This window comes from Typopeltis vanoorti, chromosome 2 (assembly GCF_054136105.1).
Source record: "Typopeltis vanoorti isolate ZY-2024b chromosome 2, IOZ_Tvanoo_1.0, whole genome shotgun sequence".
NCBI lineage: Eukaryota > Metazoa > Arthropoda > Arachnida > Uropygi > Thelyphonidae > Typopeltis > Typopeltis vanoorti.
The window spans coordinates 83683373-83696912 of NC_143550.1; the positions used below are offsets into that span (position 1 = coordinate 83683373).

Sequence of the window (13540 nt, forward strand, 5' to 3'; positions counted from 1 at the left end):
TATCCATGTTGATACTCATATGTACCCTATGATTATTCTTATGAAAAAGAAAAAAACTATTCAGTATTAGAATTACGCTTACCAAAACATACGAGCAGTGATTATTAAAATTACAATTATCAATTGTTATGTTCAACTTAAAAAAAAAAATTAACTTACATTTCTTTCCAGAATGGGAACATCTTGGTACTATCTAGGTTTTCAGAATATTCCAAATTGTTGATTTTTAACATATATTCACAGAACACAAACAAAAGTCTGAAAATGCAATTCACTTTTTCATTATAGGTTACTGTGGATAACATATATTCACAGCGCAAAACACACAAAACATAGGAGTTGAAAGACATTTCTGTAAATAACCAGAAAAGCTAGTTGACTACTTAATTTAGATTACTATCCGATTGGTTCTCTGTATTAATTCTTTCACACAATTGCTCATGCTATGATTTCCCAAGCTTGGTAGGAAAGTCTATACATCGTTTAGTTTAGGGTAAGTGTTATTTCCGGTTTCGAATTTCGAATGCTGTTAGAGTATGGAATTCTGACAAGCGAAATTATTATTATTATTTTTTTTTTTCAAATTGATTGGTTATTTTCTGTATTTTACTTTTAAAATTCATATTCTAACAGAATAACTGAGCAAAATTAATAAATATATAAAATGTATGTGAATTTATTTTCCAACACTGTAGATTTCTCATTAAGTCTTATCTTAAAGATATCTCTCTTATCCAGTTGCCAAATTGTTGTACGTAGGTGAGAAATTGTGTTTAGGTTCGAACTCTTGGTTTATGTGGGAAATTATTTCTGCAGTAAATTAATGCTTACATTTATTTATTTTTTCTAAAAAAACCAATATGATTATTAATTTTACCTTCAATTACTTGTGCTCTTAACCTATTTCTGTAAGTGGAATTTATTTATTTTTTCTTTAGCATTACTGATTTTAAGTAACTGATATGAGACAAACAAGTTTTGAACTCTCCGCAGCGTTTTTCTACAGCAATCTTTTTAAGAGTTTTAGTAATGTATGTTGTTTAAAATATCTAATGGCTCTGTAAAATAACCAAACTATAACACTTGTGACATTTCAGGTGAAATCTCCACTAAACTTTTGGCTATTTAATACCCAATTATTCCTTTTGCTTAAAAGAGTTGACAGTGTCATGAAATATTTGAGGGCTTGCATGAACAAATAAGACTTTTAATTCACTGAGTCAAAAAAATGTCTGGTTACTTTGTGGCATGACATTTCACAAGGAAAAAAAACGTTATGATCTTACTTAAATTTGTATAACACATCAATGACACCCTATTTGTTCATTTAAATTTACACATTTTATTTGAATGAAATATTATTTACAAATTGTATTCACTGAATCTAACACAGAAAATAAATAAATTGAAAAATACATCAAAGGTTCTTCCCATGCTTATGGAATTGCCATCATGTGGTTTTTGACAGTGACTCTCATCTGAAAGTTAATTTTTCATTTGGTGATCATTGGGAATTTATTACCATAGTAAAATTAAGAGTTGCATATTTATTTTTTTGAAACCAGTACATATACTTCTGAGAATTATTAAAAGCACAGAATCTTTCGTTATGTTTCCAAAAGCATTTAAAAGTACATGTTATGTTTTCACGTTTTGGGCATCCAATTTCATTTAAATCAAGAGCAGGCCTCCCTATTAACCTCGTTAATGTTTTTGATTTTTCTCTGCCTTTGGCGAGTAACATTTGATATTTGCATGTTGATTCTATCATCCAATTTCTTAGTTTGTCCAGAGGTAGTGAACCAATTTCCCACTTCAGCTGATGGTTATATTTTATTAACCAATAATTCTGTTTTTTAACTCTTTCAGGTAATTCTTTCCAACTACAAGGTGATTTTGTCAATGCATATCTTACAATAATTCAATCAGAAATACAAATTTCTTTAGGAAATAAATTTGAACTCTTATTCAAAAGAAATTGGCAATCAATAATTCCCAATGATAACTGAAAATTCGTATTTTTCACCTACTGTCGATTTTTCATAATCGTTTTCCTTCATTCTTCTTCTTAGATTACTTCATGTGGCACCAGAAATAAATAGATATTTATTATTATTATTATTATTATTATTATTATTTCACTGATTATTAGCTCTGATCGTATATTTTATGTTAACGTTCTGTTACAAAATTCTAAACAATTAGAACTTTTCACAAAGAAACTTTCAAAGAATTTGTGGCTCACCCATTACTTTTACATTACCAAACACAAAACACCACAACACAAAAACAGTAGCTGCAGTGCACGAATGATTACCTTAAGTCCAAAGTCATTAGACTCTATGGTATTTTCTTATAGTACTGTTTATACTTACTATGCCCTAACCTGGCCGTTCCTTCAAAAATGAACCTTTTTTGCAGATGACTCAACGACATGTTTTCACATGCTGCTGGATATACTGTTGGCGTGTTTTTATCTTGCTTTGTGTGCGGAAAGGTAAAGTTTGTATATGTGTTATCTGGAGAGTACAAACATTTTTTCTATATCAAGCTTTAAGAGTTAAAGTCATGTTTTGGGTTAATTATCTGCTCTCTCTCTGTAAAACAACCAAATTCTAACAGTTTGGATTTTCGATTATGTGAACGAATTATTGTTAGATAACTCAAATAATGTCAATAGGTAGCGTTAGACAATTTCTAAAATAATCAATAAATGGATATCAGTTTTCAACACTTTTTTCCCCATTCCTGGCATTAATTTCACAGTTGTGATTTTTTAAAAAAATAATTAAACAGAATTGTGTTAAGATATAAAGTTGTGGATTTAAATATCAAGTTCTAATCAGAATAACAGTAAAAAAATTCACTGTGGAAAACACAACAACAAAAGCACACATCTTTGTTCATTTAAGTTTACAACTGCATATTTTATTTTGCTGAAATACTATTTACAAGTATATTCACTGAGAAAACTTCGAAACATGTAATTACCTAAAAATATTTCACAATATTTAGTTTAGACTCTTAACATTTTCCAAAGAGTTCAATGAATAAAAGTTTTGTTACTCACTGTTTCTTGGTTACATTACATCAAAATAGTTGGTCATGCAAAAGAGTTTTTATAACAGATACCATGGTAACCACACTTCCATACATTTGATATTGTGTCAGTCTGGAAATGACACTATGCCTCCCTAAACATTCTGTGTATTCTTTTGTCAGCAAATATACACAAACAGTTTTTGTAAAATGTTCGTAAATGTCCCAAAATAAAGAATCTTTATCGAATTGGATAAAATCTTGAAAGTCTAATTTTACCACTGATGAATTTAAATGATTAGCAATAATTTTGCCCATGATACGAATAGATGGTAATTTAAAAAAAAAAAATCAGCTACGCCTTTTTATTCCCGTATACTGGAGTAGGCGAGGCCATTTAGCCCTATCTAACTTTTGGAGACTGAGTGGGCAGTTCAATCTCCACTGGTAACAATCAGAGATAGATGGCCCAATGCTATCACTAATTATGTGGTACACAGTGAAGAGAGATGGCTTGGGCTCAAATGTGCCGCCATCTCGTGGTCCCTAACACAATATATTTAATGTCTGAAATAGTGTGGGTTTTACGGTCGATTTTCTTGAGTTTACGGGACAAAAACCCACTTGCCTGTGCCAGAGATCGACTAACTCGGGAACCGGTCGAAAAAAGGCTTAGGAAAATTTCCTCTAGTCTCCGACTAGACTCGAAACCAAGTCTTCCTTCGTGCGGCCAAGTGCTGTGGTATGCAAAAGCCACATCCACCGGGCTACACAGGCTCTATTTTTTGTTTCAACTGAGGACAAGCTTTTTTTTTTTTTTTTTTTTTTTTTTTCGCTCGCTTCAGCACTCCGCGATCCTCTTAGCGCACCCGCGCAGCTTTAAAGCGAACATTGCGTATATTTGATCGAGAAAGCTGCAGTGGAATAGAAATTTCTCGAAAAAAAGGTGTTGTCCTATGACAGCGTCACGACAAAAGTCATTCAGTTTTACTACGTTTTATTACATTTTACTGTTTGTCTGTGAAGATTGTAACATTGAGTGCTTCCTTTTATACCAATATGAGCCATGGTTGCGATGTATCCTATCCACTAATACCAAGAGGAGGGGTATCCGGATATTTTTGATCGGTTACTATATATATATATATATTAGCAGATAAGTGAATGATGTCAAAAGGATTTTTTTTTTTAAAAAAAAAAGAAAGAAAAAAGAAAAGAAAAAGAAAAATCGTCAATTCTAACAAAATTTGTTAAATATGAATGCCGTATAGACTTACCACCTTTCCGTGTGGAGACATATCCCTATCGCAATCGGCAGGGAAGACATCGTTTTGGTGGAAAGACTTCAGTTCTATTCTGTTGTATTACAAGAAAGATCCTTTATAAGAATTTTGCAACTTAACGTGAGTTAACCAGTCCTGTAGCAGGAGCCATGGTTTACCCTCTTGGAATTCTGAGTTTAATCCTTCATAGCATGCACTTAACCAGGAACACAATTCGCTGATAAAATACTAGTGTATTATGTCAGCGAATTGCTTTGGTTTTTATGTCAGTGAACTTTTTGAGTTTTTATTCCATTCTGGTAGTATCTGTTGGGGATTCACGCAGTTAACGACATAACATACTGACCACACATTCTTCGGCCGTAATTTCACTTGACCAAACCAGTTCTTGTGTAGGCAATGCTTGCCCAAAAACTTTGCCAAATTTTTTATCTCTCAAATTTATGGAAACAGTAATCTTGTGAAACCTAGAAAAATGTTAATTAAAATGCAGTATTCGAAATGCAGACTTTAAAAATTAAAACCCCTGTTTTTGTTTTTTTGTTTTTTAATTTAAATGATCAAAATAATCAAACATAAAATTCACATTCAAAGTACGATTTTCACTTGATTTCTGTCCACTCGGAAAATATTAGTGTTTTTTGTTGCCAGCACTAAGGATAAAAATTCTTGTGAATTTTGGTGAATACTTAAATATCATATGCATACCGTGAGAAGCTACAGCAGTTCTAGTTCATTGAAATGATCCACTCTACATACTACTGGTGAGAAAATGTTAGTTACTACATCTTGACCGCATCTTTTGTGAGGCATTGTGTTCAAGAAAATCACCTGACTTGATATATCCTCCTACCCTTTCAGAATTGAAATATACAATCTACTAGGATGATTTGATCATTCAACAAGATATACATACATATTGATAACATGTTCGATATATCTGCAGGGGATCGACATCTTACAGCCTCGGATAAGTGTGACAAGTAGCGACTGGCTGTGGTTTCCGTTCCATTTCCGAAGGGTTGGCCAAGAATAAAATACGCACGAAATGGTCTGGCGACTGAAATTACTTTTTACTCTACTTTGCTGTGATTTGCGAATATTAACGTAAATTAAGTTTTGCACTTTTGAGTCTTTCTCTCTCTCTCTCTCTCATACCAATCCACTACACACGATCTCTGTATAAATGTATATATAATTTATACGAGACATTTTAAATGCACATTGTCCGTGTCCACTGTTAATATGATGTTCATTTCCTTTAACAAGTGCAAGTCTAGTATTTATTAAAGGCAGAATATAATTTTAACTGAAAGCTTGGTCTTGTATTAGTTTGCGTCGCGCTAGGTTCGTAGAAGTTAGGAAAATTTCTATAGATTCGATTTTAGCTACCATCTACGGACTTTTTCTACGTTTTTTATTGTTTATTTTTTTCAGTGATTTCAGAATTATTCGACTTTGGGATAGTCAAGTAGGCGATCTAAAAACCCGTTCTTTCGGAGAAAGAACGGGTTTTTAGATCCTGCAACTCGGCAAACTTTGAAATAATAAAAACACATTAAAGGGTGAATCGACATAAGAACTTTTACCAAGTTCTTATGTCGAATTATGACAATGTTGCCATTGGATGTGACAGATGGTGCGTTGTTGTGTATATTTTGCGTAAACGAAAAAATGGGAAAGTTTTGCAGTGAATCACGTTGTTGTTTAAGTATGGGTGCTAGATAAGTTCACCTCCCGTAGTTCTATCGTAACCAACCCACCATCACATTCGTTCTTTCAGTTTTGTGACAATTTTGAAATTTTATAAATGTATTATATTATATCATATCATTTATTTCATATGTGATTACAGGATGGTATACAAAAGTAAATAAAATGCAATCAATATTTCATTTTATACATTTAAGCCACCCGTTTTTCAATCCAACGACGCATGCCTTCCCTGCCTGTAATCGATTGTGTAGGCGCTTGAGGCGGATAAGGTGCGATTCGTCCCTGCAAAGCTCATATCTTCCGTCTTTTAATACACCTCGTATCGCACAGTAACCTATTTCGAGATCGTATTCCCCTTTTTCTGATCGAACAAACAAAGATATCTTAATCCAAGATCTGGTTTCTATTATAATTCTTGAAAAAAAAAAAGTTTCGTGGATATTAAAAATCTCTTAGAATTCATTCGGGTAATTATTAACTTTATCAAGTTGTTTTGAAATTTTTATTCTCTGTCAGAATTAAATGAAATATTAACATTTCAAGATAAGTGAAAAAAGATTAATTTATTTCTGCATATACTGCTGATTGTTGTTTATGTATTGAGCAATTTTTCTAGATGCTGTTCCTAGTTTTTCAGAATTTATTATAAGTGATTATTAGATATATGAAGAGCCAAAGGCTTCAATTCGGCGACATATGACTTGTTTAAGGTTTAAGTTAAGGGATTAAGTTACGTTTAAGTTACGCTTGAAATCGCCGAACTTTATATAATTTTTACTATATTCGGCATGAAACTCTTTGAGTTTCTTATTCGGCTGAGAAACGACATGGGATGTAATATCCCTTAACTTAAACAATGTTATAAGTGATTTCTCTGCCATCAAACAAAAGTTGTACTACGTCCTTCTAAATTGGAGACATTGCGAGCAGAAGAAAATCAGTTTAAAAAGAAAGCAAAATAACCAAATTACATACATCCAAGCAGTTACTTACAGTGGAGTATATTTTATAGCTATTGATTAAAAAATGTACCCTCAGCGACATGTTTCTTATTTGCAGCGCTTACCTAAATATATTACGAGAAGTGGTGCCAGTTTTAAGCCCTTAAAAATAGCCTCGATTCTTCGTGGGATAGACTCCACGACATACTGAAAGCATTCCACGGGAATGCCGCTCGTTTAGAACTGATTGTATACCGCACATTGGCTTATATTGGATGACGAATTCCTGCCACAAACGACTCGTTCCACCTGGTCCCAACAAAAGGACCTGGATATTGAATCCAGGTCCTTTTGTTGAAAGGAATTGAATTCGAATTCTGTCTAGAATGCGAAGAACTTTTATATACAATTACATACACAGTTGATATACATAACACGCATAGCCTTAGTTGCTTCGGCCATAATTCAACAAACTAATCATTCTCTTTCCACCGATGCCCATTCGGATTTCAGATCACTATGATAAAGTCATTCCCGAAACTAGTCCGAACTTTTGTATGCAGCAAGCGATTCGCCGTGATCCTGAAGGCAGTCCCTGTGAAGAAGTGTTACATGGGATTTGTCCCTGGGGTCTGTTTGGTGGAGAGCAAGTCGTTACGCATTTGGTCGGTTAGACGGGATATATAACGTACCCGCTTGTTACAATATATAAGGTATTTAGGACTGGCTCGACAAATTTGCAAAATCCTACTCTCCACGAAAAAAAAGTATTCTTCCAATACCACCCCCATCTTCCCAGCCTTACTTTCCCGTTCCATAATTTTGCATACAGCACCACTGTTTTCTTGATGGTGCTGTACCATTGTTTGGAGAAAATTTCCTTTCTGTGAGAACCACTCCAAGAAGAAGTCAATAAATAATAAGAGTCGGAAGAATAATAATAACAATATTGATTTTATGGAAAATATAATTTTTTACATTAAATTTAGTTACTAGAATAGCCGGGCTCTTTATATTACGCATATTCTTTTTTTTTTTTTTTGTTTCCTTAAAATTAAAAAAAAAAAAAAAAAGATTTTTTTTAGAAAGATGTTTTCATTAAATTAAAAAAATATTCTGTTTTGTCCACTGTGCAGCTACTCGCCGCTGGAGAGTAGCCGAGTATATTTGTCCATCCCTGCATATACAAATGTGTATATGTGTGTACACATATTTATTTATTTTCGAACCAACAGAAGACACAACATTAAATCTTTGACTTCCTCCAGTATTGAAGAAGTCAAGGTTTTATTTCTCTTCTGGTATTGGGTATTGGCTGTATTTCTGTAAAACTTGCCGAAATCTTTAGAGCATAAAATTAAAACTGTTTACTCGACGGAGAGATATCGAATTCTGTGGAATGATTCTGAAATCTTCCACTGCGGTTATGAAAACCAAAAATAAAAATCTGGGACTCTTTGGGAATGCGATTATTGGACTCTATATACCTTAATAAAAATCGTAGTAGTTTGTCTGAATGTTCATATATATATATATATATATATATACACGCATACATTTGACCCTTGAAGAACACGGATCCACTTATACGCAGTTTAGATTTCAACAATTTGAAAAAACTCACAGACGAACCGCGTAGCTTAGAAATATCTAAAAAATTAAGATTAAGATGAAAAATTAAAATTTATAATTTACTACCATAAAATATATACAAATATATTATAAAAAGAGTTAAACTTTATCAAAACTTATACACACCAACACTTACCAGACCGTACATGGCCATTCGCCGAGAGAAATGTAAACAAACTTAAAAATGCAGCATTAAATCATAACTACATAAAATAACTATTATTAATTAGTTAAATTAATTAATTAGCATAAAATAAATAAACAATTTATAACGATTTATTCATTAGTGTATAGGTTAGGCTACCGCGAAGCAATCGTATCGATTACACTAGGCTACCATAAAGAAATGATATTGCTACTTTTTCTTTATCAGTGCATGAATCGTTATACCTGTAAATAAATGTGAATTTTTTTTCCCTGTTATCTTTCCCTTTTTGATGTTTAGGGTTGTATGTATGTATGTACTTTTCACTTCAGCCTTGTAGGGAAAACAAACCAGGAGTTGATTATGAGCAAGGTGGTTTTCCGTTGCCTTCCTTGCCATAAGTGTATTTATGACTAGCTGTGCGTGTTCACGGGAACGGTTTGCGTGTTTTTATTATTATCATCATTATTATTATTATGTGACACCTCCAGGGAGTCCAAAGACTCATCAAGGGAGAGTGTGCCTACAGCATCGAACGATTGTTCCTCTTTCAACTACTAACCGCGCTCAAACTTGCTTAACGTTTTGCGTGAGCCATTAGTAGCAGAGACTCTACCAATCGACCAACCTGTTTTGAGGGATGAAAATCGGAAGAAAAAGGCTCCATCCCCGTATGAGACCGGTTAACTCACCTTTAGTTGAAAGAGACCAGATAAAGGTCCTCACGTCATAGATTTGAATCGAACCCAGATCTTTCCAACCAGAGGGCTTCGTCTATACCAGTGATGGAGAACCTTTTTACCTATGTGTGTCAAACATTTTTTTTTTTTAAATATTGACGTTGTTGATGTGCCACTTGCATACATGCATTATAAATTGAACTACGTAATCATAGATGGTGACTTATGCATATCATATTAGGCTATTTATTTAATAGGACGTTGATATAAAATCTATGAATTCATATTATACAATTAATTTAATAAACGGAAATTACAAACTTACATTACATTTAATGACTTTTCTGTTGCTGAGTGCTGGTAGAATGTTGTGCTTTATAGAAGGACTATAGTGTATACATTTTAATGCTACACAGGCAGCGCTCAAATCATTGTTCAATCAATTTCTCCCTTTCGATTTTATATTATTTAAGGCAGAAAATTGAGTTTCACAAGAGTATGTAGAAGAGAACATTGTTAGAAGAGCTTTAGCAAAGATTTTAAGAGCATGAAAGTTTTCGGGAAGGCTTAGAATTTCACAGTCTGAATTTTTACACGTGGTATCATGCAGGCGTTCCGCTCAAGTTCTAATTCATTTCTAAGAGCAATAAACTTTCTTTTCCAGATAGGATTACACTGGAAGTCGGCTAGTTGCATTTCTAGATCTTTTAAATCCAATTACTCAAAGCCATCTAATTTAAGATCCATGAATTCTGTTTCATTAGGATACTTTATGAATCGGATTGTTTGTTCCAACATTCGAAATTGCTCAAATCTAGAAGAAAACTGCTCAGTTCATGACTTTAGAACTTTGATGGATTGGTTGATATGTTGTTCAATTTTTGGGGCTGGTTTCGTTAAAAAAAAATTTCACTCTTCGGAAATACTTAAAATTGTTACTTTCTAAATCACGTTGAAATATTTTGAATTTATTCTCAAAGCCGAAACCTATCTTCGCCTTAATTGAGAGCGATCTTACACGATTTATCGCAGTTTTTTTTTTTTTTTTTATCAGAATACCAATATTTTTCAACATCCAAGGTGTGTCACCTGAAACCCTCAAGTGTGTCAGTGCTGACACGCGTGTCATAGGTTCGCCATCACTGGTCTATACTGACTGAGCTACGGAGGCTCATATGTTTAGTGTTAGTAATACGTAATAACATCTACAGTGTTTTGTATCATATAAGAAAATATTGATGTAGGTACTAATAGACAAACGATTCATCTTGTAAACCATTCTCCAACAGACGACGTTAACTTTCCATATCGATAAATACAGTACAGTACTGTAAAAGTATTTTCACTCCCTTATGATTTTCTTTAATAACATTTTCCTTTCTCTAGCTTACTTTATTGTAAGAATATAGCATATATACAGTACATACATACCATATAAAATATGTATTAATCGACTGTTTTAATGTAAAAAATGATATTTTCCATAAAATCAATATTGTTTTTATTATTCTTCTGACTCATATATATATATATATATAATTTTTTTATACTTAAAAAAGTATGTAATTAAGAAGAAAATAGTAGTATTCTTGATAAATAAATTATTATCTGTTTACCAGTTATATCATACGAGCATTTCTGTATGTAAGTGTGTGTTGTAGCCTTGCATTTCGTGTGCGAAAGAATAATAATAATAAAAAAGAAAGAAATAAAAGAAAAGAAAAATCACCAAGGTAATTTGAGTTACCTTCTTCAAAAACGTATCCTTTATTTCAAGTCTCTTTAGAACTGACTTGTGGGTTGCTCGTATTCAAGATTATATCCGCTTCGAAATAGCATTCCTTTAGAGTGTGTTTCAATCTCAGAGAACCACAGGGCTCGGGGGAAAGGTAAGATCGAGCAATGCGGGTGAAGTCATTTTGATGTTGGATACAATTTTGATACAATTCTTGGACACTCAGTGCCAGTAGCGCAATCAGGATTTAATCTTGGAGGGGGCCAAGCACTCATGATTTAATTTTGCGGGGGGGGGGGCCGAGTTGGGTAGACGATTTGAAAATGCACACTACATTGCATACGACCTATGACTGAGCATCTGCAGTGATTGCCCATACATGATACTCGTGATCTCCTCTGGCCCGGCTCGGCAAACGAAGTAGCGCTCGGTCCGCAAGGGCATTACTTCGTTCGCCTTGCGTTCACAGTTGCCGGGATTCCCGAGAGCTATAGGGTAATCCCACCTTATGTGGCCGCTAATTCATAAGTAGTAGAGAAATAGAAGACACAAACATAAATACAAAAAATGAATTTTAATTAGGAAAATATTTTTGAAAATTTTTTTTTTACCTTTTTCTTTTGAGGGGACAGGGCCCCTTTGCCCCCTCCCTGGGTGCGCTAATGCTCAGTGCCGAGTAATATGGCGCAATATTGTGATGAATAAGCCGATCCCAAAAAATTTGTGCTGACGGTTCTGATTATTTGTATTTCGAAGGCGTTGGAGAATGACTGCAAACTGTCTGATCCGGGATCTAACCTTGGGAAGCACATAATCCTTTGCGTCAAAGTTGATAGAACTGAAGTTTAAAAAAAAAATAAAATAAAATAAAAGCGATTAACTTTATTTAACCTGGATTCCCACGAATCGTGGATCAGTTTAACTTTGATTATCCTAACGTTTGTAATATTTCATTAATCTCTCTCTGGTGGTCTTACCAAATTTGCAATACGTTTTTCCCTTTTCACACGCTGCTCTTCAGTATTTCAACATTCGACGTAGAGAAAAATAAGCTCTTTTGGTCATATTACTCACTATCGAATCAAGCTAACCTTTTCTAGATGTCGGTGGGACATCTACTGGAAAAATTCTTATTATTTTTAATTACTTTTATAAAGTTCTATTTGCATTTTCACGGATGTATTTTTGCAGCTTCCTTCCGCATAACTACGTGTTCATCTAAGAACGAAGCATGTGAGTGGATCCGAGTGTCAAACTTTGCTACGTGATCTGGTCACCAACCGTATTAAAGGAAATGCATTATGATCCTTTACCGTTTGTGTGCAAAATGAAGTTAGTTAAAGAAGCAGAATACAGACATACCTCGACTTATATAAGAGTTACTTAAACGTATACGTTAAATCCGGCTTACGATCTAAACCATATTTTAAATCCTCTTTATGTTAGTTTCGTTCACAAGATGCACACACAAATTACATTTCAATATGCAATTATTAATTCAAAGTAATATAATTCACTATAAATAATTCCTTGGCACTCCACTTAGGGGCACGTAGTATGACGCATTATTGTGATGCTATAATCAGATGCCAGAAAATTTGTGCTAACCTTTCTGATATTTGTACCTAATGAGCTGGAGAATAAAACTGATTCGTGATCTAGCCTTGGGGAAAATACATAATATTATATTATGTGTTTAAATATATATAAACACATAATATATAAACTCTGCATCAAACAAAGCTAATAGAAAAAATTTTTAAAAGTGTAATTTGGCCGTTCGACCTTCATTATGAAATTTTCTAGAGATGACTGAGCAGTGGCTACTTTCTTCTCTTCAGAATCTCTTGACAACAGACTAAAGTATCATCTATTTCTTTTTAGACTTTTAAGAAACGCGAAGCCTTAAGGATCCATCTTCTCCAGTCGCTTTATGCACCTTCATATTTCTTTATAATTTATTTTTCATCTCTACATCAACGTTGCTGTGTTTATGAATTCACGTTTTCAATTTATGTCCCTGTTTCCAGTTATGACTGTACTCTACCGCAGCGCAAGCAAACACTAAAAATTATTAAAGTGTATGAATAAAAATACACAGTACGTCCGTGTTCATTAGTAAACAAAGCGAGACTAAAAGGCACAGGCATGAGCTGCCTGCTCTGCAGAAAATCGTTGTTAAGTGACGTGCGAATAACACGGATGCTTTACGTAAAATTTTTATTATAACTCGTTTTCTTTCTTTCTTTTTTTTTTTTTTTTCCATAGCCCTTTCAAGATTTTTTTGTGTAATTCCAAATTTACGTATGTCGGGGTTTGTCTGAAAAGTTGTACTACTGGTGGGAAGTATGAAATTATTAAAAGCTGTT

At 33.5% G+C, this 13540-nt stretch overlaps 1 protein-coding gene across 9 annotated transcripts in view; it reads left to right on the forward strand.

Annotated features, from left to right (window-relative positions):
• LOC150109218 (uncharacterized) overlaps positions 1-13540 on the forward strand; it is a 319064-nt gene that overhangs the window by 145364 nt on the left and 160160 nt on the right. Inside the window, exon 1 of one of the 9 annotated variants that reach the window (XM_090412226.1) lies at positions 2438-2497. The exons of the other annotated variants lie outside the window; for them this stretch is intronic. The gene's annotated coding sequence lies outside the window, so the exon portion shown is untranslated. Of the gene's footprint in view, positions 1-2437; positions 2498-13540 lie in introns of those variants that run through there. 9 annotated transcript variants of the gene reach the window in all.